This window comes from Mustelus asterias, unplaced genomic scaffold (assembly GCF_964213995.1).
Source record: "Mustelus asterias unplaced genomic scaffold, sMusAst1.hap1.1 HAP1_SCAFFOLD_569, whole genome shotgun sequence".
NCBI lineage: Eukaryota > Metazoa > Chordata > Chondrichthyes > Carcharhiniformes > Triakidae > Mustelus > Mustelus asterias.
This window is the reverse complement of record NW_027590519.1, coordinates 216,686-243,499: the sequence shown is the minus strand read 5'-3', so window position 1 is coordinate 243,499 and position 26,814 is coordinate 216,686. Positions and strand designations below refer to the sequence as shown.

The 26,814-nt window shown below is 45.0% G+C and overlaps 1 pseudogene; it reads left to right on the top strand.

Annotated features, from left to right (window-relative positions):
- Positions 1 to 13,041: 13,041 nt before the first annotated feature.
- Positions 13,042 to 22,970, top strand: LOC144487065 (SWI/SNF-related matrix-associated actin-dependent regulator of chromatin subfamily A member 5-like; annotated as a pseudogene).
- The last annotated feature ends 3,844 nt before the right edge of the window (positions 22,971 to 26,814 follow it).

Below are 26,814 nucleotides of genomic sequence, written 5' to 3'. Positions count from 1 at the left end.
GATAGAGGAACAGATATGGAGGCAGATTTCGGCAAGGTGTAAAAGTAACAGGGTTGTTGTGATGGGTGATTTTAACTTCACCTATATTACCTGGAACTCACTTCGTCCTGGGGTAATGCGGCAGAGTTTGTAAGGACCATCTAGGAGGGCTTCATCAAACAGGATGTAGATAGTCCAACTGGAGAAGGGGCCATACTAGACCTGCTATTGTGGAATGAGTCCAGCCAGGTGGTCGAGGTTTCAGCAGGGGAGCAGATCAGGAACAGTGACCACAACAGTAAGCTTCAAGGTACTGATGGATAGAGATAAGTGTCGTCCTCAAGTGAAGATGCTAACTTGGAAGAAGTCTAATTACAACACTGTTTGGCAGGAACTGAAGGATGTAGATTGGGGGCAGATGTTTGAGGGCAAATCAACGTCTGGCATGTGGGAGGCATTGAAGTGTAAGTTGATAGGAATTGAGGAACGGCACATTCCTGGAAGGATGAAGGATAAATATGCATTTTTCGGGAACTTTGCGTAATGGGAGACATTTTGAGCCTCGTCAAAGGGGAAAAGGAAGCATTTGTCAAGGTCAGGAGGCTGGAAAAACATGAAGCAAGTGTGGAATACAAGGAAAGCAGAAAGAAACTGAAGCAAGAAGTCAGGAGGGTTTAAACGGATCATGAAAAATCATTGGCCTGCAGGATTCAGGAAAAACCCAAGGTTTATATAATATATATATATATAAATCCATACGTGGAGCCGGAAGAAATGGGTGAGGTGTTAAATGAGTACTTTGCGTCAGTATCCACCAAAGAAAAGGGCTTGGTGGATGATGAGTCTGGGAAAGGGTGTGTAGGTCGTTGGAGTCATGTTGAGATCAAAAAGGAGGAAATATTGCAGGACTGGAAAACATTAAGGTAGACAAGTCCCCAGGGCCTGATAGGATCTACCCCAGAATACTGAGAGAGGCAAGGGAGGAGGCTGGGGCCTTGAGAGAAATCTTTGTATCCTCACTGGCTGCAGGGGAAGTCCCAGAAACTTGGAGAATAGCCAATGTTGTTCCTCTGTTTAAGAAGGGTAGCAAGGATAATCCAGGTAATTACAGGCAACCCTTATGTCAGTGGTAGGGAAATTATTGGAGAGGATTCTTCGAGACAGTTTTACTGCCAATTGGAAATAAGTGGACGTATTAGCGACGGGCAAGATTGTTTTCTGAAGGAAAGGTCGAGCCACAAGATCTTGATGTAGTTTTTCGAGCAAGTGACGAAGATGATAGATAAAGCAAAGGCAGTGGATGTTGTGGACATGGACTTCAGTCAAGGCTTTGACAAGATACCTCATGCTGGAATGGCAAAAAAATGGTGAAGTCACACGGAATCGGAGGAGAGCTGGCAAGATGGATACCGAATTGTCTTGGCCATAGAAGGCAGGGTGTAAGAGTAGGTGGCGGCTTTTCTGATTGGAAGGCTGTGACTAGCGGTGTTACACAGTTCTGGGACCTTTGTTCTTCGTTGTTTATTGCAAATGATTTGGAGGAAAATGCAGCTGGTCTGATTAGTAAGTTCGCAGATGACGCAGAAATTGGTGGAGTTGCAGGAGTGAAGAGGATTGTCAGAGGATACAGCAGGATATAGACTGGTTGGAAACTTTGGCGGAAAAATGGCAGATGGAGTTTAATCCACATAAATGTGAGGTGATGCAATTTGGAAGGTATAATACATGTAGGAATTATACAGTTAACGAAATAACCATTTAGGAGTATTGACAGCAGAGAGACCTGGGCGTATATATCCCCCGATCAATGAAAGTGGTAACACAGGTGGATAAGATAGTCAAGAAGGCAGACGGCAAGCTCGCCTTCATCGGTCGGGGCATTGAGTTTACAAATTGGCAGGTCATGCTGCAGCTGCACAGAAACTTAGTTCGGACTTATTTAAAATATTGATGTAGAATTCTGGTTGCCACACCACAGAAGGATGTGGATGCTGTGGAGAGGGTACAGAAGAGGTTTACCTGAATGTTGGCTGCTCTGGATGGTATTAGCTATGAGGAGAGATTGGATGAACTCGGTTTGTTTTCACTGGAACAACGGAGGTTGAGGGGCGACCTGATAGAGGTTTACAAGATTATGAGTGGCATGGATAGAGTGGAGAGTCAGATGCCCTTTCTGAGGGTAGAGAAGGCAAGTACGAGAGGACAGAGGTTTAAGGTGCCTGGGGAAAAGTTTAGAGGAGGTGTGCAAGACAAGTTTTTTACACAGAGGGTGGTGAATGTGTGGAACGCACTGCCTGGGCAGGTGATGGGAGCAGGTACGATAGTGGCATTTTAGGGGCATCTAGATGAATAGATGAATAGGATGGGAATGGAAGGATACGGGCTCTGTAATTCCATACGGCTTTAGTTTAGACAGGCATCATGATCGGCGCTGCTTGGTGGGCTGAAGGGTCTGTTCCTGTGCTGTACTGTTCATTGTTCTTTCTTTGTTCTTTGTGTTGGCGTGTGGGAGATCACAGAATCAAACAGAACCTTCCCTTCCTGACCTGCTCCTGCCCTGTAATCTCCTTGACATCCAAAGGGTGTCTCCAATAAAAAGCTTCAGTTTTTAAATCTGGGAAATCACAGAGAGACAACACTGTATTCACATCTTGTTCAGTGAGAACATATCAAAATCACAGACCATTAACAGTTGTATTGAGTCAGGACAAACACCAAAATATAGTCTATTTGGAATGTTACAATATTGTTTCACTCAGCGCACTCCGTGCCTTCATAGAATCCCAACAGTGCAGAAGGAGGCCATTCAGCCCACACAGTCCGCACCGACTACAATCCCACCCAGACCCTATTCCCAAATACCCACACATTTCCCCTGCTAATCCCCCTGACACTAGGGTCAACTTCGCACGGCCAATCAACCTAACCTGCACATCTTTGGACTGTGGGATGAAGCCGCAGCGCCCAGAGGAACCCTTAATGCTGCAAAAAGATGTTGCAATATCTATTCTTATCACCTTGACAACATTTCACTGGGTCAAAATTCTCAACTGTTTCTAAATCTTTCCACAAAGCAATCTCTCAGTTTCAGCATGTGTTTCCTTGTTTGTTTCTCCCTGGTTTGTGTGGATTCTCTGATAGATTCCTCGTCCTTATCCTCCACATGTGCAGTTCTCCACACCCCATGTCTCTGTCCTGCTCCCAAACGCGGCATCCCATTGCAATAAGGCAGGTGATACAGGAGCGTTTCAGTGAGTGCAGAAGGTGAGTTCTGATCCTGACCCAGCTGTGTGGGTTTGCCGAGTTAACCCCACTCTCCAGTGACAGTTTAAACAGCGCGTTTATTGTTAGAAATCTAAGTGTTAATCAGTCACTGTCTGTTTCTCTGCCAACGTGTGTGTGTGTGTGTGTTTTCTATATGTGTGTGTCTCTGTGTGTGTGTGTGTGTCTGTCTGTCCATGTTTAGGTGTGTGTGTGTGTGTTTTCTATATGTGTGTGTGTGTGTGTGTCTGTGTGTGCGTGTGTCTCTGTGTGTGTCTGTGTCTCTGTGTGTGTGTGTGTGTGTTTTCTATATATGTGTGTGTGTGCGTTTTCTATATGGGTGTGTATTTTCTATATGCGTGTGTGTGTGTATATGTCTGTGTGTGTGTGTGTCTGTGTGTGTGTCTGTGTGTGCCTGTGTGTTTGTCTGTGTGTGTGTGTTTTCTATATGTGTGTGTGTGTGTGTGTGTGTCTGTGTGTGTGTCTGTGTGCGTGTGTGTCTCTCTGTGTGTGTGTCTGTGTGTCTGTGTCTGTCTATCTGTCCAAGTTTCTGTGTGTGTGAGCTTCTGAGTTCGCAGTGCCAATTTTCCAGAATGTCACTCCATGATGTAATTGGCCATGAATTCTCAAACTTCCTGCGGCCCATTGTAAATCCACAATCATTTTAAAATTGGTGAATCTTTCCCTGCGTCTCTCTGTGTGTCTGTCTCCATTAGACACTTGGTCAATTTGTCCGTCTCTGTCTCTCCCACATTGCCACTCTCTCACATGCAGAGCTCCCGCTCTCTCACACACAGACTAAAATCTCTCTGATACACACACCCTCTCACAAACACATTTTCTCACACTGTCTCACACAATCACACACTGAGTCCGTAAATCTTAAGCTCTCACACTCACAGACAGATACACATTCATACACACATGCATGCAGTCTCACAGTAACAAACTCTGACACACACTCACACATCGCACACTCAATTGGAGTTTAAAAGGGTGAGAGTGGATCTTATATCAATGATAAAGTTCTAACAGGATTAGACAGGGTTGATTCCGAAAGAATGTTCCCGATGGTGGGGGCTTCCAGAACGAGGGTTCAGAGTTTGAGGATAAGGGGTAATCCTTTCAGAACTGAGGTGAGGAGAAATTTCTTCACCCAGAGGGTGATAAATGTGTGGAATTCACGACCACCAACTCTCCGACACATACCCTCATGCATAGACTCACTCACACACGCAATCTCACTGAGAATCTCTCTCTCTCTCTCTCTCTCTCTCACACACACACACACACACACACACGAGAACACGCAAACATACACACAATCAAAGAACATACTACAAAGAACAAAGAACAGTGCAGCACAGGAACAGGCCGGTCCTCCAAGCCTGCGCTGATCATGTTTACCGATCCAAACCAACCGATTATATCCCTCTATTCCCCGCTTGTTCATATGCCTCTCAAGATAAGTCTTTAATGTGTCTGAAGTAACTGCCTCACTTGGCAGTGCGTTCAAGGCCCCCACCACCCTCTGTGTAAAAAGCTTCCCCTGCAGATCCTAACTGAACCTTTCCCCCCTTATCTTGAACTTGTGCCCCTTGTAATTGTCATTTCCCCCCTGGGAAAAAGCTTCCAACTCTTTACCTTTTCTACACCTCTCATCATTTTATAAACTTCTCTCCGGTGGCCCCTCAGCCTCCGCCTTTCCAGGGAGAACAATCCCAGTTCATTCAATCTCCCCTCATAGCTAATATCAGGCAACATCCTGGTAAACCTGTTCTGTGCCCTCTCCAAAGCCTCCATGTCCTTCTGGTAGTGCGGTGACCAGAATTGGACACACTATTCCAAATGTGGCCAAACCAATGTTTTATACAACTGGAACATAATTTGCCAAATGTTATACTCGTTGCCCTGCCTGATGAAGACAAGCATTCCACACGCTTTATTCACAACCTTCTCCACCTGTGCTGCCACTTTTATAAATCTGTTGACCTGTGCTCCCAGATCTCTCTCTGTGTCTGTGCTCCTGACGGTTCTGCCATTTATTTTACAGCTCCCACCTGAATTAGATCGACCAAAATGCATCACCTCGCAGTTATCTGGATTAAATTCCATCTGCCATTTCCCCGCGCAATTATCCAGCCTATCAATATCTTGTTGTATTTTCTGACAATCTTCATCACATGTAAACAGATCTGTGTGCGTGTGTACATTCTCACACGAATACACATTCTCATATAGTCACTGACACACACACACACACACACACAGGAAACGCACACACATGATCTTTCACACATATGCTGACAGAAAAACAGAAAACCATGAACAGACATGCACACACTAACAGACACACAGAACATTTTGCATGCGCGCATGCACACACACACACTCAGACGCACACACACACACACACGCACACGCACACACACTCACACGCACACACACACACAGACAAAAACACACACACATACACACATACACACATACTCACACACACACACGCACACACACTCACACTCACACATACACACACTCACACACACACACTCACACGCACGCACACACACGCACACACTCACACATACACACACACACACACACACACTCATACACACACACGCTTCGCTCTCCCATGATTATTTACGTCCTCCCTAATTTAAAACACGAGGATGACCTCAGTGAACAGCCGGTCTCTGTAATAAGATGCCCAGTGTTATGAATAAAATTGATGCCCGAAGTAAACATAAAAACATAAGAACATAAGAACTGGGAGCAGGAGTCGGCCATCTGGCCCCTCGAGCCTGCTCCACCATTCAATAAGATCATGGCTGATCTTTTTGTGGACTCAGCTCCACTTACCCGCCCGCTCACCATATCCCTTAATTCCTTTACTGTTCAAAAATCTATCTATCCTTGCCTTAAAAACATTCAATGAGGGAGCCTCAACTGGGCAGGGAATTCCACAGATTCACAACCCTTTGTGTGAAGAAGTTCCCCCTCAGCTCAGTCCTAAATTTGCTCCCCCTTATTTTGGGGACAATCCCCCGACAACAACAGACCAACTGTCAATTCCTAATTTTAGGAGCTAACACACGGACATGTTCAAATCCCCATTCTCTGTACACTCCACACTGTCAGACCCAGAAACAACATTGTGCCTGTTTGATGACAGTTTCTGATTAACTATTATAAACACTGCAACATAAATGATCCAAACTAACTGAGTGTTTCCTGATGACGGCCGCATGGATGGGAGAAAATGAAGAGATTCGCCGCTGTCAGGAGGATAGAGTCAGTCTGGTGAAATGGAGCAACAATCTCACCCACCCTCTCAATCTCACACTCACTCTCTCAATCTCTCACCCACTCTCTCAATCTCTCACCCACTCTCTCAATCTCTCAACCATTCTCTCAATCTCTCACCCACTCTCTCAATCTCTCACTCACTCTCTCAAAATCTCTCCCTCACACACTCTTCTTTCCCCTGTTGCTCATTTTTCAACAGAAAAACATTTCAATAAAACCTGAGCACCACATAAACCCCGAAAATACTTGCAGCAAGTCCCCACAACACAGGGAGTGGAGAGAGAATGGGGATGTGTTCCTGATTTAAATGGGGATTGCATATTGATTCTGTCTGACTTCCAAACTATCCTCAAGTATCTTAACACTTAATTACTTTCAATTCAATTAAAACTGACCAGCATATTCTCCCCGGTTCCATTCTGTTAACCTCCCCGCGACCTCCCCCGCGTTCAATAAACTCGGCGCATCTGTCAATCCCTCGCCCCAATTCTCACTCCGTCGCTGAGTTTCTCCATTCCTCACAACTCTTCATACTCAGTCATCACCAAACTTCCTCCTTCACCCCGTCTCCCCATCCTTCACTCCACACCTCACTATCACTCCCTCTCTCACCCCGTCTGTCCCTCCCTCACCCCGTCTCCCCATCCTTCATTGCACATCTCACTATCTCTCCCTCCCTCACCCCGTCCCTCCATCCTTCACTCCACATCTCACTATCTCTCCCTCCCTCACCCCGTCTGTCCCTCCCTCACCCCGTCCCACCATCCTTCACCCCACATCTCACTATCTCTCCCTCCCTCAACCCGTCTGTCCCTCCTTCACCCCGTCCCTCCATCCTTCACTCCACATCTCACTATCTCTCCCTCCCTTACCCCGTCTGTCCCTCCTTCACCCCGTCCCTCCATCCTTCACTCCACATCTCACTATCTCTCCCTCCCTCACTCCGTCTGTCCCTCCCTCACCCCGTCCCTCCATCCTTCACTCCACATCTCACTATCTCTCCCTCCCTTACCCCGTCTGTCCCTCCCTCACCCCGTCCCTCCATCCTTCACTCCACATCTCACTATCTCTCCCTCCCTCACCCCGTCTGTTCCTCCTTCACCCCGTCCCTCCATCCTTCACTCCACATCTCACTATCTCTCCCTCCCTCACCCCGTATCTCCCTCCCTCACTCCGTCTCCCCATCCTTCACTCCACATCCCACTATCTCTCCCTCTCTCACCCCGTCTGTCCCTCCCTCACCCCGTCCCTCTATCCTTCACCCGACATCTCACTATCTCTCCCTCCCTCACCCCATCTTTCCCTCCTTCGCCCTGTCATTCCCTCCCACATCCTGTCTCTCGTCCCTCACCCGGTCCCTCTCTCCCTCATCCTTTCATTCTCCACCTAGAACATGGAACATTACAGCGCAGTACAGGCCCTTCGGCCCTCGATGTTGCGCCGACCAGTGAAACAAATCTAAAGCCCATCTAAATTGCACTGTTCCATGATCACCCATATGTTTATCCAATGACCATTTAAATGCCCTTAATGTTGACGAGTCCACTACTGCTGCAGGCAGGGCATTCCACGCCCTTACTACTCTCTGAGTGAAGAACCTACCTCTAACATCTGTCCTATATCTATCATCCCTCAATTTAAAGCTATGTCCCCTCGTGTTAGCCATCACCATCCGAGGAAAAAGGCTCTCACTATCCACACTATCTAATCCTCTGATCATCTTGTATGCCTCTATTAAGTCACCTCTTAACCTTCTTCTCTCTAACGAAAACAACCTCAAGTCCCTCAGCCTTTCCTCATAAGACCATCCCACCATACCAGGCAACATCCTAGTAAATCTTCTCTGCACTTTTTCCAATGCTTCCAAATCCTTCCTATAATGCGGTGACCAGAACTGTACGCAATACTCCAAATGCGGCCTCACCAGAGATTTGTACAGCTGCATCATGATCTCCTGGCTCAGAAACTCAATCCCTCCACCAATAAAAGCTCACACTCCGTACGCCGTCTTAACAACCCTATCAACCTGGGTGCCAACTTTCAGGGATCTATGCACATGGACACCGAGATCCCTCTGTTCATCCACACTACCAAGTATCTTCCCATTAGCCCAGTACTCTGTAATCCTGTTACTCCTTGCAAAGTGAATCACCTCACACTTTTCCGCATTAAACTCCATTTGCCACCTCTCAGCCCAGCTCTGCAGCTTATCTATGTCCCTCTGTAACCTGCCACTTCCCTCCGCACTGTCTACAACTCCACCGACTTTAGTGTCATCCGCAAATTTACTAACCCATCCTTCTACGCCCTCATCCAAGTCATTTATAAAAATGACAAAGAGCAGTGGCCCCAAAACAGATCCTTGCGGTACACCACTAGTAACTGAACTCCAGGATGAATATTTCCCATCAATCACCACCCTCTGTCTTCTGACAGCTAGCCAATTCCTGATCCAAACCGGTAAATCACCCTCAATCCCATGCCTCCGTATCTTCTGCAATGGCTTACCGTGGGGAACCTTATCAAACGCTTTACTGAAATCCATTATCATCACATCAACTGCTTTACCCTCATCCACCTCTTTGGTCACCTTCTCAAAGAACTCAATAAAGTTTGTGTAATCTAACAATTAATCCAGTTCCCCTGGATTACTGCTCTGTAACATGTCACTTCGTACTCCGACAATTAATCCAGTTCCACTGGATTACTGCTCTGTAACATATCACTGTGTAATCTAACAATTAATCCAGTTCCCCTGGATTCCTGCTCTGTCACATTTCACTGTGTAATCTAACAATTAATCCAGTTCCCCTGGATTACTGCTCTGTAACATATCACTGTGTAATCCGACAATTAATCCAGTTCCCCTGGATTACTGCTCTGTAACATATCACTGTGTAATCTAACAATTAATCCAGTTCCCCTGGATTCCTGCTCTGTAACATATCACTGTGTAATCCAACAATTAATCCAGTTCCCCTGGATTACTGCTCTGTAACATATCACTGTGTAATCTAACAATTAATCCAGTTCCCCTGGATTCCTGCTCTGTAACATATCACTGTGTAATCCAACAATTAATCCAGTTCCCCTGGATTACTGCTCTGTAACATATCACTGTGTAATCTAACAATTAATCCAGTTCCCCTGGATTCCTGCTCTGTAACATATCACTGTGTAATCTAACAATTAATCCAGTTCCCCTGGATTACTGCTCTGTAACATATCACTGTGTAATCCAACAATTAATCCAGTTCCCCTGGATTCCTGCTCTGTAACATATCACTGTGTAATCTAACAACTAATCCAGTTCCCCTGGATTCCTGCTCTGTAACATATCACTGTGTAATCTAACAATTAATCCTGTTCCCCTGGATTTCTGTCTCCTCTCACACCCTGCTGCTATCCTCATTGTTTACCAAGTTTCAACTCCCAGCCTGTGATCCTCCACATCCTTATTGTTCATCTCATTACAACAATCTGTCCATGTCCTCTCAGTTACCCCCCTCACTGTCTCCATCTCCTGGTGTCTCTGTCTAACTGCACCCAGTTACCCCCTCACTGTCTCCATCTCCTGGTGTCTCTGTCTAACTGCACCCAGTTACTCCCCTCACTTTCTCCATCTCCTGGTGTCCCTGTCTAACTGCACCCAGTTACCCCCTCACTGTCTCCATCTCCTGGTGTCCCTGTCTAACTGCACCCAGTTACCCCCTCACTGTCTCCATCTCCTGGTGTCTCTGTCAAACTGCACTCAGTTAGAATACTCACTGTCTCCATCTCCTGGTGTCCCTGTCTAACTGCACCCAGTTACCCCCTCACTGTCTCCATCTCCTGGTGTCCCTGTCTAACTGCACCCAGTTACTCCCCTCACTGTCTCCATCTCCTGGTGTCTCTGTCTAACTGCACTCAGTTACCCCCCTCACTGTCTCCATCTCCTGGTGTCTCTGTCTAACTGCACTCAGTTAGAATACTCACTGTCTCCATCTCCTGGTGTCTCTGTCTAACTGCACTCAGTTAGAATACTCACTGTCTCCATCTCCTGGTGTCTCTGTCTAACTGCACTCAGTTACCCCCTCACTGTCTCCATCTCCTGGTGTCCCTGTCTGACTGCACTCAGTTAGAATACTCACTGTCTCCATCTCCTGGTGTCTCTGTCTAACTGCACTCAGTTACCCCCTCACTGTCTCCATCTCCTGGTGTCCGTGTCTGACTGCACTCAGTTAGAATACTCACTGTCTCCATCTCCTGGTGTCTCTGTCTAACTGCACCCAGTTACCCCCCTCACTGTCTCCATCTCCTGGTGTCTCTGTCTAACTGCACCCAGTTACTCCCCTCACGTTCTCCATCTCCTGGTGTCCCTGTCTAACTGCACCCAGTTACCCCCTCACTGTCTCCATCTCCTGGTGTCCCTGTCTAACTGCACCCAGTTACCCCCTCACTGTCTCCATCTCCTGGTGTCTCTGTCAAACTGCACTCAGTTAGAATACTCACTGTCTCCATCTCCTGGTGTCCCTGTCTAACTGCACCCAGTTACCCCCTCACTGTCTCCATCTCCTGGTGTCCCTGTCTAACTGCACCCAGTTACTCCCCTCACTGTCTCCATCTCCTGGTGTCTCTGTCTAACTGCACTCAGTTACCCCCCTCACTGTCTCCATCTCCTGGTGTCTCTGTCTAACTGCACTCAGTTAGAATACTCACTGTCTCCATCTCCTGGTGTCTCTGTCTAACTGCACTCAGTTAGAATACTCACTGTCTCCATCTCCTGGTGTCTCTGTCTAACTGCACTCAGTTAGAATACTCACTGTCTCCATCTCCTGGTGTCTCTGTCTAACTGCACTCAGTTAGAATACTCACTGTCTCCATCTCCTGGTGTCTCTGTCTAACTGCACTCAGTTACCCCCTCACTGTCTCCATCTCCTGGTGGCCCTGTCTGACTGCACTCAGTTAGAATACTCACTGTCTCCATCTCCTGGTGTCTCTGTCTCACTGCACTCAGTTACCCCCCTCACTGTCTCCATCTCCTGGTGTCTCTGTCTAACTGCACTCAGTTACCCCCCTCACTGTCTCCATCTCCTGGTGTCTCTGTCTAACTGCACCCAGTTACCCCCTCACTGTCTCCATCTCCTGGTGTCCCTGTCTAACTGCACCCAGTTACCCCCTCACTGTCTCCATCTCCTGGTGTCTCTGTCTAACTGCACTCAGCTACCCCCTCACTGTCTCCATCTCCTGGTGTCCCTGTCTAACTGCACTCAGTTACCCCCCTCACTGTCTCCATCTCCTGGTGTCTCTGTCTGACTGCACTCAGTTTGAATACTCACTGTCTCCATTGGAGAAATGACAGACACGAATAAACACCTAAAAGATCAGCGAACTTTTAAATGCAGTCTGAATCTACAGTTGTGCCAGTCGTATGATTCGAACTTGTACCCAGTTTGTACAGTCATGTTTTTAAATCTGCTAAATTTACAGCTCTCTGAAATAGTGAGAGAATTTAAAACAACAAATGGATTATTGCTCACGGGTTCACCACTTCAGAACAACCTGCACGAACTCTGGGCTCTGCTCAACTTCCTCCTCCTGGATGTCTTCAATTCGTCTGCAGTAAGTAATGAGAAAAGCAGCTTGACAGTGACTGCACCGTTTGTCTAAGGTTCAATTACAGTGTTTCAACCTATTTCTTTTTGGAAGGCATGAGAGAATGCTGCAAAGTTGTGTCTTTTTCATTTTTGAAGCGAGTGTCAGGGGAAGCTGTCCAACTTGCTGGAGGGTGTTGTGTGACACCATTGTTCCTTGCATTGGGAGCAGCCAGGGAGCTAAATGGCCGCAGTCTGTGTATTAATTTGTCCACCTGCCCACATTTTCTGAGCACTATATTCACCATATGTGTGCCGATGCAGTGTCCAATTGGTGATGTCTGCTCCTCGAACCCTTCAAACTGCTATTGACCATTCCTGATGCTCAGTGTCACATCTGCCTTACACTGCGAAGCGGATTTAACATGCTTGATGTTTCCTTCAGCAAAACTGTCACCTTGTGTCACAATTCTAAACTTACATTAAAAGCATGCTGGGGTGAGAGCTTACTTTATCCAGATCTATCTCAATCCACAAATTAGCTGTCAGAAGTATTTTAGTATTTATTTATTTTTGTTAAAGTAAGAAAAGCTATGTTTCTAACTGAATGCCTAACTGCCCATTCTTCCTGTGTGGGTGTCCTGTAGCTTGTTACAGAGATGGGAGTAGGTGGTCCAAGGGAAAAAATGATTTTTTTCCATGTTGAATTGCTCACCTGCCGACCAGCTGAAACTGATTTGCAATTGTTATGAGCAGCTGTGCATCTGTTTTATGAAATCATTTGTGAGCGATCTAATTTGGATGCTACCTTTTTAAATTGCCATTCTTGTTCTTCTCGTGATAAACAATGTAATCATTGAAACCATTGGATGAGGCGTTGATGGAAGTAACACAATATGCTAAAACGTTTGGGGTTGGCATGACTAGAGCCACTTGTTGTTCTTTGCAGGACTTTGATTCTTGGTTTGACACAAACAACTGCTTCGGGGACCAGAAGCTGGTTGAGCGATTGTACATGGGAAGCTTCTTATCTTATCTGTATTCTGATACCGGGATGTCATTAAAATGCAAAGTTATTTCGGGCCCATCGCCTTCAGAAATATTATTCACAAAGTTGTATATTTGTGTGATGAAGTGATGTGCCTTGAGAGTGTTTGGGGCTAATTTGAAGAAACAGCAAGGTTTCTTTTCTTCATTTACTGGGTGTGGATGGTCGTTGACTAGACCAGCATTTATTGGCCATCCCAAGTTGCCCTACAGAAGGTGCTGGTGAGCTGCCTTCTTGAACCACTGCAGTCCCTGAAGTTCCAGGTACATCCACAGTGCTGTTAGGGAAGGAGTTCCAGGTTTTTGGATCCAATGACGGTGAACAAGCAGCGATATGTTTCCAAAGTCAGGATGAGGAGTGACTTGGAGGGAAACGTCCAGGTGGTGGTGTCCCCAGGTACCTGCTGCTCTTGTCCTTCTAGCTGACAGTGGCTGAGAGTTTGGAAGGTGCAGCCGAAGGAACCCTGGTGAATTCCTGCAGTGCATCTTGTAGATGGTACACACGGCTGTCACTGTTCATCGGTGGTGGAGGGAGTTTGTGGAAGGGGCAGCAATCAAGTGGGCTGCTTTGTCCTGGATGGTGTTGAACTTCATGACTGTTGTTGGAGCTGCACTCATCCAGGCAAATGGAGAGTATCCATCACACCCCTGACTTATGCTTTGTATCTGGTGGAGATGCTTCGGGGAGTAAGGAGGCGAGTTACTCACCGCAGGATTCCTGGCCTTTGACTTGCCCCGGTAGATTTAGAACTGTTAATTCATTGATTAAAAATGTGATGGCAAAAACTGAGGGTCTATATTCTACTAACTGTTTATCCCGCGCAGTGTTAAATTTTGAGTTACTGCGTGTGAATTACAAATTAATTTGACTTTTATGAAGTGATTAAGAACATAAGAAATAGGAGCAGGAGTAGGCCATCGAGCCCCTCGAGCCTGCCCCACCATTCAATAAGATCATGGCTGATCTGAAGTGGATCAGTTCCACTTACCCACCTGATCCCCATAACCCCTAATTCCCTTACCGATCAGGAATCCATCTATCCGTGATTTAAACATATTCAACGAGGTAGCCTCCACCACTTCAGTGGGCAGAGAATTCCAGAGATTCACCACCCTCTGAGAGAAGAAGTTCCTCCTCAACTCTGTCCGAAACTGACCCCCCTTTATTTTGAGGCTGTGCCCTCTCGTTCGAGTTTCCTTTCGAAGTGGAAAGAATCTCTCCACCTCTACCCTATCCAGCCCCCTTCATTATCTTATAGGTCTCTGTAACATCCCCCCTCAGCCTTCTAAATTCCAACGAGTACAAACCCAATCTGCTCAGTCTCACCTCATAATCAACACCCCTCATCTTTGGTATCAACCTGCTGAACCTTCTCTGCACTCCCTCCAAGGCCAATATATCCTTCCGCAAATAAGGGGACCAATACTGCACACAGTATTCCAGCTGCGGCCTCACCAATGCCCTGTACAGATGCAGCAAGAGATCTCTGCTTTTATATTCTATCCCCCTGCGGTATAGGCCAACATCCCATTTGCCTTCTTGATCACCTGTTGCACCTGCAGACTGGGTTTTTGCGTCTCATGCACAAGGACCCCCAGGTCCCTTTGCACAGTAGCAAGTTGTAATTTTTTTCCATTTAGATAATAATCCAATTTGCTATTATTTCCTCCAAAGTGAATAACCTCGCATTTGTCAACGTTATACTCCATCTGCCAGATCCTCGCCCACTCACTCAGCCTGTCCAAATCTCTCTGCAGACCTTCCATGCCCTCCACACGATACGCTTTTGCATTTATCTTTGTGTCGTCAGCAAACTTTGTTACCCTACACTCAGTCCCCTCCTCCAGATCGTCTATATAAATGGTAAATAGTTGAGGCCCCAGTACCGATCCCTGCGGCACGCCACTAGTTACCATCCGCCAACCAGAAAAGTACCCATTTATTCTGACGCTCTGCTTCCTGTCGGATATCCAATCCCCAATCCACGTGAACACCCTACCCACAACTCCGTGTGACCCAATCTTCTTCAGCAACCTTTTGTGAGGCACCTTATCAAACGCCTTTTGGAAATCCAAAAACACCGCATCCACCGGTTCCCCTCCATCAACCGCACCAGTCACATCTTCATAAAAATCCAACAAGTTCGTCAAGCACGACTTTCCCCTCATGAATCCATGCTGCGTCTGCTGAATCGAACCATTCTTACCCAGATGGCCTGCTATTTCTTCTTTAATGATGGATTCCAGCATTTTCTAGTTCCACCACTTCTTGCAGACATGACTTACCTGCGATCCACTGGAATTAAGTGGTGGCTCTATTCGTGTAACGAGAATGGTTTCTGCCCAGTCCAGCTGCATCCCACTTAGAATGGATTAGAAATGTTAAAGGGCACAAAGCTAAATGAACATTTACCAGGTGTTCTTGCATTCAGTAAATAGTGCCTGAAGTAAACATGGCATTTAAGGTGCTGGAATAGGCAACTTAGAAATTGATGAGACGAATAGATAATTATTGCCTTTCACTCGATGTAGGCAACTACCACAGGTGTTTTTAATTAGGGTGGACATTTTACCCAGATCTGAATAATTTGAATCACTTCAGATATTACATAATATGGTGAAGGGGGAGAGATTTCTTCCGCTTCATTTACTCTCAATTATTTATTCTGTGGCCATATATTGAACTCCTCAGTTGACCTTGGTAACAAGGCCCATTCAGCATCCCCACGGGCTGTTCCAATTGCTGATCCCGACCTTGATAAGAACATTTCAATTGATGCTGGATCTCTAGTAGAACTGCTTCCTGATCAGGAAGACTTGCTCAATTAAAGTGTTTTTATCACATTTTGGGAGGTGCAGGGTAAGGGAAATAGAATAATTTTTATTTGCTGAAATGTCTATCCACTATTTGAGAAGCTGAAATGGGTTGGGGGAGAGGAGGAATGGTAGGTTACAATTACTCTGATTTATCTCCTCTTCTGTTCACACTACAAGCTCCATTTCCTAACCATTCACTCCAAACCTCTGTCTGGTTCCTGTCTGTCTGAGGCTGAACTAAACTATTTGCAATTGTGATATCCTAATTGAGCCTGAACTACATTTCCAACCCCATATTCTTAATATTACCAATACCACCACCATAATATCGCCCGCCCTTGTTCAAACCCTTAATTAGCACGAGGTTTTCCTAAACAGCCTCCCACCTTGCACCACGTGGAAGATTCAATTCATCAGAACTGCTGCTGACATGAACCAAGTTCTGTCCACTGCTCCATTTGTGCATCGCTGATGGTCAACCTTCAGCTGTTTAGCCCAAAGCACTGGAATTATTTCCCTAAATCTCTCTGCCTCTCCAGCTCATCCTTATTTAAGACACTGCTTTAAAAACTCCTTGGTCACCTCTCAATGGGTTTTTTGGTAGCTCGGTGTCAAATTTGTGTGATAATTGCCCCTGTGATGATCCTGTAGACATCTTATTATCATAGAATCCCGACAGTGCAGAAGGAGGCCATTTGGCCCATCAAGTTTGCACCAACCCCACATATTTACCCCGCCAATCGCACTGACACCAACGGTTTATTTAGCCTAGCCAATCAACCGAACCCGCACATCTTTGGAATGTGGGAGGAAACCGGAGCAGACACGGGGAGAATGCGCAAACTCCACACAGAGAGTGACCCGAGGCCAGAATCGAACCTGGGTCCCTGGCGCTGTGAGACAGGAGTGCCAAACACTGTGCCACCATGCCACCTATGTTAAAGGCGTTGTAGAAATGTACATTGTTGAGGAATGAGGAAAGTGAATTTAAGGTTACTATCCCCTTAATCCCACTTAGTTACCCCACCAACCTACACATCTTGGGACACTTAAGGGGAAATGTAGCATGGCCAATCCACCTAACCTGCACATCAGACTGAGAGGGTAAACTGGAGCACCCAAAGGAAACCCACGCAGACACGGAGAGAACATGTAAACTCCCCAAAAACAGTCACCCAAGGCCAGAATTGAAGCCGGGTCCCTGGTCTGTGAAGCAGTAGTGCTAACCACAGCCACCATACCGCCCTGATCTAGTATTGTGCAATGAGGTAGGGTTAATTGGTAATCTCATAGTAAAAGATCCACAGGCAAATATTCACATCACAATTGAATTCCATATGATGGTCTGCAAGTGACATATTTCCACAATCATCAACAAGAATCTTGTCCCTATCTAATTGGTTTTAGGTTTGAGAGGAGAGCCTGCTGAGGTTGATCGTGAACATTGAAAATTTTGATTTCTTTCTTTAAATGTTCATCAATGAAATTGGGAAATAAACGCTCTGCAAGAAACATCCATCTGTGGCTTATTGAGAGCATTAACGATTGTGTTAGATTAAGAGAAGAGGCTTATCATATGACAAGGAATAGTAACAAGCTTGAGCATTGGGAGTGTTTTTGAAACCAGTAAAATGCCACAGAAGATTGATTAAAAATGGAATATGAGGGTAAACTATAAGAGCTTTTACAAGTATATACAAAAGAAGATCACCAAGTTACAGGAAGGATTTAAATAAGGTTCAAAGAGTGCAGAGAAGGTTCACAAGGATGTTACCGGGACTTGAGAACCTGAGTTACAGAGCGAGATTGAATAGGTTGGGACTTTATTCCCTGGAGCGTAGAAGATTGAGGGGAGATTTGAGAGAGGTGTATAAGATTTTGATGGGTATAGATAGAGTGAATGCAAGCAGGCTTTTTCCACTGAGGCTCGGGGAGAAAAAAACCAGAGGGCATGGGTTAAGGGTGAAAGGAGAAAAGATTAAAGGGAATATTAGGGGGGGCTTCTTCACGCAGAGAGTGGTGGGAGTGTGGAATGAGCAGCCGGATGAAGTGGGAAACATTTACCATTTAAGAAAAACTTGGACGGGCTGATGGATGAGAGGGGTGTGGAGGGATATGGTCCAAGTGCAGGTCAGTGGGACTAGGCAAAAAATGGTTCGGCACAGACAAGAAGGGCCAAAAGGCCTGTTTCTGAGCTGTAATTTTCTATGGTTCTATGGTTACTGTATTTTCTCATGAAGGGTTGGATTCCAAGGTCTGATCTGTTCTGTTGCAGAATAAAGCTGTTGACAATCTAATCTGAAGTTGCAGGTGTTTTCATCAAGTGAACATTCAGCCCACACCTGTAGATGTGCTTCAACCCATGGCTTGTTCAGCTGTTTTTGTTGAACCTGTGCTTCAGTCCACAGAACTGTTCAGTGCAGCTTTTGTAACATTGCATTATTTTGCTTGACCTTCTTGGGCATCATCAGTGTGTAAAAAGCATGTATTCTCACCTGAATTAGGTATTGAGACCCTTCCTCCTCCCACATATTAAAGCTGAGGTAGAAAAGAGCCTGCCGCCAAAAAAGGAAGTCAAAATGTATGTCGGCCTGAGCAAAATGCAACGGGAATGGTGAGTGCACAACTTGTGAATCTTAATGTGTTGCATTGTGAAGTACGGCATCATCTTGCAACAACTCATTGAAATTGTCCTGCACTTCAATCAACAATTAGAGCATTTGTAGAACGAAGGGAATAGATTCACCAGTGTAAGCGAGTGTGATTTTACCCAATGCATCAATAATAGGCTGACTCCCTACTATTGACCATCTTGCTTCCGTCTGATCTGTAAGATTTTTGTGTTTGGAATTCTAACTTCCCTCAATCATTTCCATTATTTTTTCCCGAAACAGAAGATCATCATTGAATTCAGATTGGACGATTGCCATTCAAGTGTGATTATTACAGTGCTTTCAAACTACTTTGCTCTCAGCTTTGGGCTTTCTTCTTTCAAACCCCAATGCAGCCCATTATTGATACCCACCTGATCAGGTACTAGTGAGGTGTCCCCTCCAAACCTATTAACCATGTCTATCATGGTTGGTCAAGGAGAACGCTGCAAAGCCCTTCAAAATAAGACTGCACCCGATGTAACACAATGTCATTGCCTCCCGATGATGCCAGGATCGCTGCCATAAATATAAAACAGTCACTAATAAATCAAACAGGAATTTAGAAGAAGATTCAAAAAAGAAAGTGGCAGAGTGGTTAGTGTGGAACTCACTACCACATGGAGAGGCATGACATTGATGCATTTTAGGGAAGTTTGTTAAACATAGAATGGAAAAAGAAATCGAAGGTGTGAGGAGACTCTTATCATGAACACTGATCTGGAATTGTTGATCGAAGTGGCCTGTTTCTGCGTTACAAATACTTAATCCCAGAGTACTTCATATTGCTCGCATCCAAGTTAGATGAAAAGGAATATTCCCATCCCTTCAAACCCTGGCCACCTGGAATGAATTGTACTTTATATCAATGAACAAAATGTCGAGTGTGTATTAGTCGTAAGATATGGGTTTCTATATCTGTGAGGCTTAGATGGAGCACCCTGTTCCCTGGTAGGTGAGAGGGGTTGGAATGTGGATCCTAGACTTTGTCCGAGGCGCCTATAGAACAAAGCATTCATTTTAGGTTGTAATTGCTTTCTGTTGAGCTCCATTAAAAAAATGAATTTATCTCCAAGTTGGTGTGATGAGTTTTAATTCTGGCCTTGCTGACAGGTACACCAGGATATTAATGAAGGATATTGACATCCTGAACTCCTCAGGAAAATGGACAAAATGCGTCTATTGAATAGACTGATGCAACTGCGCAAGTGCTGCAACCACCCCTATCTGTTTGACGGAGCTGAACCTGGCCCACCTTACACCACTGACACTCACCTGGTAGTTAACAGTGGCAAAATGGTGGTACTGGACAAACTGCTGCCGAAAGTGAAGGAGCAAGGTCAGCCGCAGGCCTGGTCAAGGCTTTTGTTTCCCTTTCTGTCTTTCAATCTTTCTATAGGAAGGAGACATGGAGTGATTTGATAGTTTCGTGGATACTTGAGTAGCTCGGACGGGGTGGGGGTGGCCAACATAAGGCATAAGGCCCAAATTAACGATTGTCAGACCGTAAAGGGAAATTAATTGAAAATATTCCAAAATGTGTTATAAATTAATATGTAATAAACTCTGGAATCAGCAATGGTTTTAGTTATAGTAGGACAGGCAAAGAAGCTTACTGAGATCTCCTTGAGGAGATAACCAAACTAAAACACAATGCAAATTAGGTTTTAGAATATGTTCAACAAATCTGTGATTAGAGAGTAAATATAGTAATAAAGTTCACGCTTTGTGAAATAGATGACATTGTCTCAATGGATTAAGAATTAGCTTAATGTTAATGTTCCTACTTTGGGAGGATGTAGGTTTGGATTCAGATTCGATTGGAAATTCAAAGAGCATGCCAGTCACTCGAACTCGAATCCATGACCAAATTAGTTGAGACTCTGGAGACCAGGAGGAATTGAACAAAAACTACTGTGTAGTCCAATCCATATAGAAGGAAATCGGGTGGAGTGGAAAATCAAACATCCTGGTATATAGATTGGCTGTAAACAACCGCCTGCATGGTTATTTGTGCATTTCCGAGTGCGATGTCAGACTTTGTCATGCTCTGGAGCACTCCTGTACCTGTGCTGTAGACTGATCAAAAATAGAACAGGATTTTTAGTAAATGAAAGGGGTTTGTGATGTTTAGCCTTCGTAAGCATGCAAGGATTTCCACGACAATGTCTGCAAAAGAATTTGAAAATGATCACTGATGACACCATGGCAGCATTTGACCTGTGCAGCAAGGTACAGCAGATTGCATGCTGTGATGTTATGGGTTACAAATCAGCACAGGTTTTAATGAGTTAAAAACTGCTGAAAATACGCAACTAATCTGGTAGCATCAGCGAAGGGTCAACTATGACTCTTCAGAACTCCCCTCTCCACAGATGCTGCCTGACCTGCTGAGTATTTCCAGAACTTTGCTTCCATCTATTTAGCTTTTATTTCACAAGTTTTAGTGACTGTTTAAAACAATGGTGTGTCTTGATCTGAAATCGCATTCTGTTTTAGTCATTCTGGCCTGCCACACGCCATCCACTGGGGCTGGGGGCTCCCAAAAACTGGCCGATTTACCATCAAATATTCTTCATGAGGAGAGTTGGATCACAGGCCTCTGCAATGCTTGATGGGCCCCATCCTCCTTCCGGGGGAATAGTTACAGGAGCCAAATATTCTGAAAATTGGGGGCTAACGTGTTGGGAGAAGGTGAAAGGGATAATTACATGGTTTGGGATTGCAGCTATTTTTTGATTAGGGTTTAAGTTTTGCTGCCCAAACTGCAGCACCGTCTGGAATCCACCTGGAATATAAACCCTTCGAAATCATTCCCATCAATCATGGCAGCTGGGTCACATGGACAGTTCACATTGTATGAATTATAAAATTGGAGTTGGTTTTGTGTGTTCATTTATGCCTCCTGTACTATAACGAGTTTACGAGATTACTCTGCATCCTGCATGTTACCACTGGAATTTGGTTTCCATTATCCACATCAGTAGATGTAGGTTTTTGAAGCATTTGTGTATCTGCGCTGTGTTCTTGGCTACCGATCAACCGATTACCCTGATGATTGTTCTTCTTTTCCACAGGTTCTCGGTGTTGATCTTCAGCCAAATGACCAGGGTACTGGATATAGAACATAGAACATAGAACAGTACAGCACAGAACAGTCCCTTCGGCCCACGATGTTGTGCCGAGCTTTATCTGAAACGAAGATCAAGCTATCCCACTCCCTATCATCCTGGTGTGCTCCATGTGCCTATCCAATAACCGCTTAAATGTTTCTAAAGTGTCTGACTCCACTATCACTGCAGGCAGTCCATTCCACACCCCAACCACTCTCTGCGTAAAGAACCTACCTCTGATATCCGTCCTGTATCTCCCACCACGAACCCTATAGTTATGCCCCCTTGTAATAGCTCCATCCACCCGAGGAAATAGTCTTTGAACGTTCACTCTATCTATCCCCTTCATCATTTTATACACCTCTATTAAGTCTCCCCTCAGCCTCCTCCGCTCCAGAGAGAACAGCCCTAGCTCCCTCAACCTTTCCTCATATGACCTACTCTCCAAACCAGGCAGCATCCTGGTAAATCTCATCTGCACTCTTTCCAGCGCTTCCACATCCTTCTTATAGTGAGGTGACCAGAACTGCATACAATATTCCAAATGTGGTCTCACCAAGGTCCTGTACAGTTGCAGCATAACCCCACGGCTCTTAAACTCCAACCCCCTGTTAATAAAAGCTAACACACTATAGGCCTTCTTCACAGCTCTATCCACTTGACTGGCAACCTTTAGAGATCTGTGGATATGGACCCCAAGATCTCTCTGTTCCTCCACAGTCTTCAGAACCCTACCTTTGACCCTGTAATCCACATTTAAATTTGTCCTACCAAAATGAATCACCTCACATTTATCAGGGATATCTTGGAAGATCATTGTATGTGGAGAAACTACGAGGATTGTAGACTGGATGGACAGACGCCGCATGAGGAGAGACAAGTATGTTTTTTGCCCTGTGCTTTCAAAACTGAGTTTGTTTGAGGAAAGTTCTCACCTCTTAAATTGATCTGAGGCTCTATTATCTAAGTAAGAATTCTAGACTTAAGGTTACAAAACTGACTCAAGGTTTTCAAACAAAAAATATGAATATTCAATTTGAATCCAGCATCTATTTGTATTTTTAAAAATGAAACTTTCCAACAATTAGTAAAAAGATTGGTCCCAATCGTTTGTTCAATTCTGGCTTAACTTTTCTCTCTCATCCCTCCAGGATTCTATTTCTGCTTTCAATAGTCCTGGGAGTGTCGTGGTTCCCCAGGACGACAATTCGTTCACATCGGTTTACAACAGAGAGTCTGAGCAGCGATCTTCCAAGCAATAGACTTTATTTCTCAGCACAAGCGAAAAAGTCGGGATCTCCGGATCAATCCAAAGAGCCCTTGGGCTTACAATCTTTTATGTACATTTCAGCCTCATATCTCAAGATCCTCATCTCCCTTTTACAGCCTGTCCTTGGTTGTTATCTTACCCTACAGCCCGACCTTTCTTTGGCCACCATTAGTTTTAGTTGACCCTTTATCTGTTTTCTTTGCAATTGGTCATTCCCTGTTATATCTCTTTGTCTCTTAAACCATGGTGGTTATAACTCTTGCTCTTATCTGAACTTTTCTGTTTGTCCAATAATCGTGGTTTTGCAGGCTAAGGCCGAATGTGTTTAGAAGAAAAGACATCCTCTCTGCTGATTTATGGTCCACTAATGTGTTTAGAAGAAAAGACATTCTCTCTGCTGATTTATGGTCCACTATTAAGTTGAACCACCGAGCAGTCTTCCTTGTTTTCTTAAGTGACTATTGTTTGCTTTCCTTAATTAGTGATTGCTATATTACTTCTCTAGTTCCTCTAGTTCCTCCACTTTGATCATATCGACTCCACTTGATTATATTAGGTCGGGTCACACGAGGTTACTTTAGGTTATATACCCATCTCACTACTCACCTAAATCTGCTATATCATTTTATTAAAACCTGTGAATCTGAATTTCATGCCTAGCTCATACAATATCTAATACAATTTCCCTTACAATCCCCCCTTTGAGGCTTCCCTAGCCTCATCCCAATTATCAAGCTCAAATAATCCCCTTGCTCAATCCCATTTGTATTTTATTTTAATCACTTTTCCCAGGCGATGTGGAGGAGCCGACTATTTTGGTCAGGGATCAGTGTCCCTATTCTAACTTTATCATAATTTGTCTATCCCGGTTCTGATTTTTGGGTTGCTCCTCCAGATTGCCTGCCCCTGACAGTCATCAGCCAAAAACCTTCCCACTCTTGTCTAGGGAAGGGAAAAAGACTGATTCCTGTGTACAGACTAAGTTCTCCTGGTTTCGCGCGGACTTCAGCAAGGTGCTATTGTTGTCACAAGGCGATCTTCCACTATTGTAGTTATTTTACAGAGTGACGAGTTTCAACTTCGACCAAGGTCATTGTGAATCCACTCAGCGGGGGCGGCTCAAGGTTTTCCCATTCCTCTGTTTTTTCTCTCGAGCGTGAGCTGCTTAGCACCCGCGTCACCATCTGCCGCGCTGCCATTCTGGTAAGGAAGGATCTCAGGGCGGGTAAAAAACAACAAAATATCAATCCCAGAATGATTATTGTTGCGATTGCTACAGCTCCAGCTTTGGCAAACCACGCCCCCCATCTTCCTAATATTCTGTCCAGCCAACTCCATACCTCATGCCCAAACCCAGCATTTTCTTTCACTTCTTTCTTAAGATTTTTTAACTTATTCATGGCTTGTGTAAATGACCCCTCTGGATTAGTGTTACTAGGGATAAATGTGCAGCACTGATCCCCAAACATAACACACACCCCTCCTTTCTCTGCCAGGAGCCAATCTAACGATTTTGCCACGCCATTTTGCTGGTCGCATCCAACTGCTCTCCTAAGGCCTCCAGGGCATCATTCGTATAATTAATAAACCTCTGCTGATTATAATAGATGTAATTGATCCACTCAGTATTCTTGCTGGGTGTGATCCAAACAAAGAGGGATTCAAACCCTGCAGCTATTTCGTTCCTAGCTTTGAACTCATTCGGGATGCCGCGGGGCTGTCCGATTGCGTCCAATTTTATCGTAGGGTCAGGGGTATATGCCCTCTTAACTTTTTGTGATTTAATTTCTCTTTCCACCGGTAGTATCACAATGCTCTGGGCAAGCATAACTCGGGCACATAGTCCCTTCCAATTCTGTGGTAATTTTGCCAATAGCCCTTTCTCCGGGCCACAAAGCCACCAGAGATCGGCCAGTTGATTTTCTTGATAGTCTAACGCATAAGGAGGGGGTGCCCATCCCCCTCCTGAGATGATCAGATTAAGAGCATCGGTTATATTCCAAATCCTTTCACACTCTCCTGTGTAATTTCCCACACTACTTCCTGTGCTACTTTCCCTCCAATAGCAATCTTGGATTTGTACGTTGGGCTCTACACTCCATTCCTTTGGGACCGCGTCCACTGCCGTTTTTAGCCACTTTGGACATCTGTGGGTCAAGTTGTAGATGCCCTTTTTTACCCCAGCAAACAGGATGCAGTGGTATTGACACAACGGCGGCTCACCTTTACAAAGGTTATCACATGCGGATCCGGAACAGTTTATCTTCTCATACGAGTAGTTCCGATTCCCTATCATATGATACCGCATATATGTGGTATATGGACGGCAATTTTCCTTTCTCCAGCTTTGTTTCCTGGTTCCACAGTCTCCTGATCCCCATGGTATATCAGTTACTTGGGTGTTAGGTTTCTCTGATGCACATACTACACACTCTTTCCCATCACTGTTTCTCTGACCTGTATACTCAGCCCATTTCCACCATTTGTTTTTCTGCGCTTTCTCCCAAATAGTATTTGTGCTCACTAATCGTTCACGTTTTGTTCGTCTTAATACTCTATCTTCCTGATTCTGCACCCTTATGTCTTCTGTATCCCATTCTCCTTTTCTATGGGTCACGGAAGTCCCTAAGGGAAATAGTTTCCAAGTCCCAGGTGGGGAATGGGGCCCCTTCCCTGTCCTCACCTCCCTCGGCACCTTAACTAATAGGCTCAGGCTGGGCATTTGTATCATCAGCCAGCTCATGTACAGAACCACTTTCATCATCCTCTATTCTTTTTGTTCTTCCTTGGCTCTGTGCCTCCTCCCCACGATTCTCCCCTTGTATTTCTATCTCTTCCTCCCTATCACTTCTATCCACTCTGTGTACTTCTTCAATTTCCCTTCTCTCCCCCACCCCTGGTACCGTTCTGGTACAATGGTTCAAGTGATACCACAGTGTGCTGCCTTCTACTTGCAACGCCGTGGGAGACACTTTGGTGACTTCAAACGGTCCTTCTCGTCTCGGTTCGTTCCAACGTCTCCGGAACTTTCTGATGTATACTCGATCTCCAGGTTTGATCTGATGTTCTGTTACCGGATTCTCCTCCTCCTTGGCTTTTTCCTGTTCAAATATAGTTCTATGTATAACAGTTAATTGTTGTATATATTCTTTTGTGCTTTGATCTAAACATTCTAGCGTAGGACCTCCTGATCCCCTGATCTTAGGTACCGGCATTACTCTTCCTGTCATCATTTCATGTGGGCTCAAATGTGTGATTCTGTTTTCCTGACTCCTGTATTGCATTAGAGCCAATGGCAGAGCATCTATCCAGTTTTTCCCTGTTTCATTGCAAATTTTGCTTATTTTAGCCTTAAGGGTCCCGTTTGCTCTCTCCACCATTCCTTGGGATTGAGGATGATATACACATCCAAACTTCTGCTTTATTCGGAGTGCCGAGAGTGTCTCTCTCAGTGCCCTTCCTATAAAAGCAGATCCATTGTCTGAACTTAATTGCGTGGGTATACCAAATCTTGGGATAATTTCTTTTGACAGGAAGTTAATCACCGTTCCAGATCCTTGATCTTTGGATGGCGTTGCTTCTATCCATCTGCTGAATCTATCAATAATCACTAGCATGTATCTTTTCCCTCTTACCACCTTTCCCATATCCACATAGTCCATGCATAGATGTTTAAATGGTCCTTCAGGAATGGGTATATGCCCTATTGGGGCAGTAATGCCCTTCCTGATGTTATTCTGAGCACACACCTCACACTGACTTAGTATGTAGTCAATCGAGTTTTGCAGGTATGG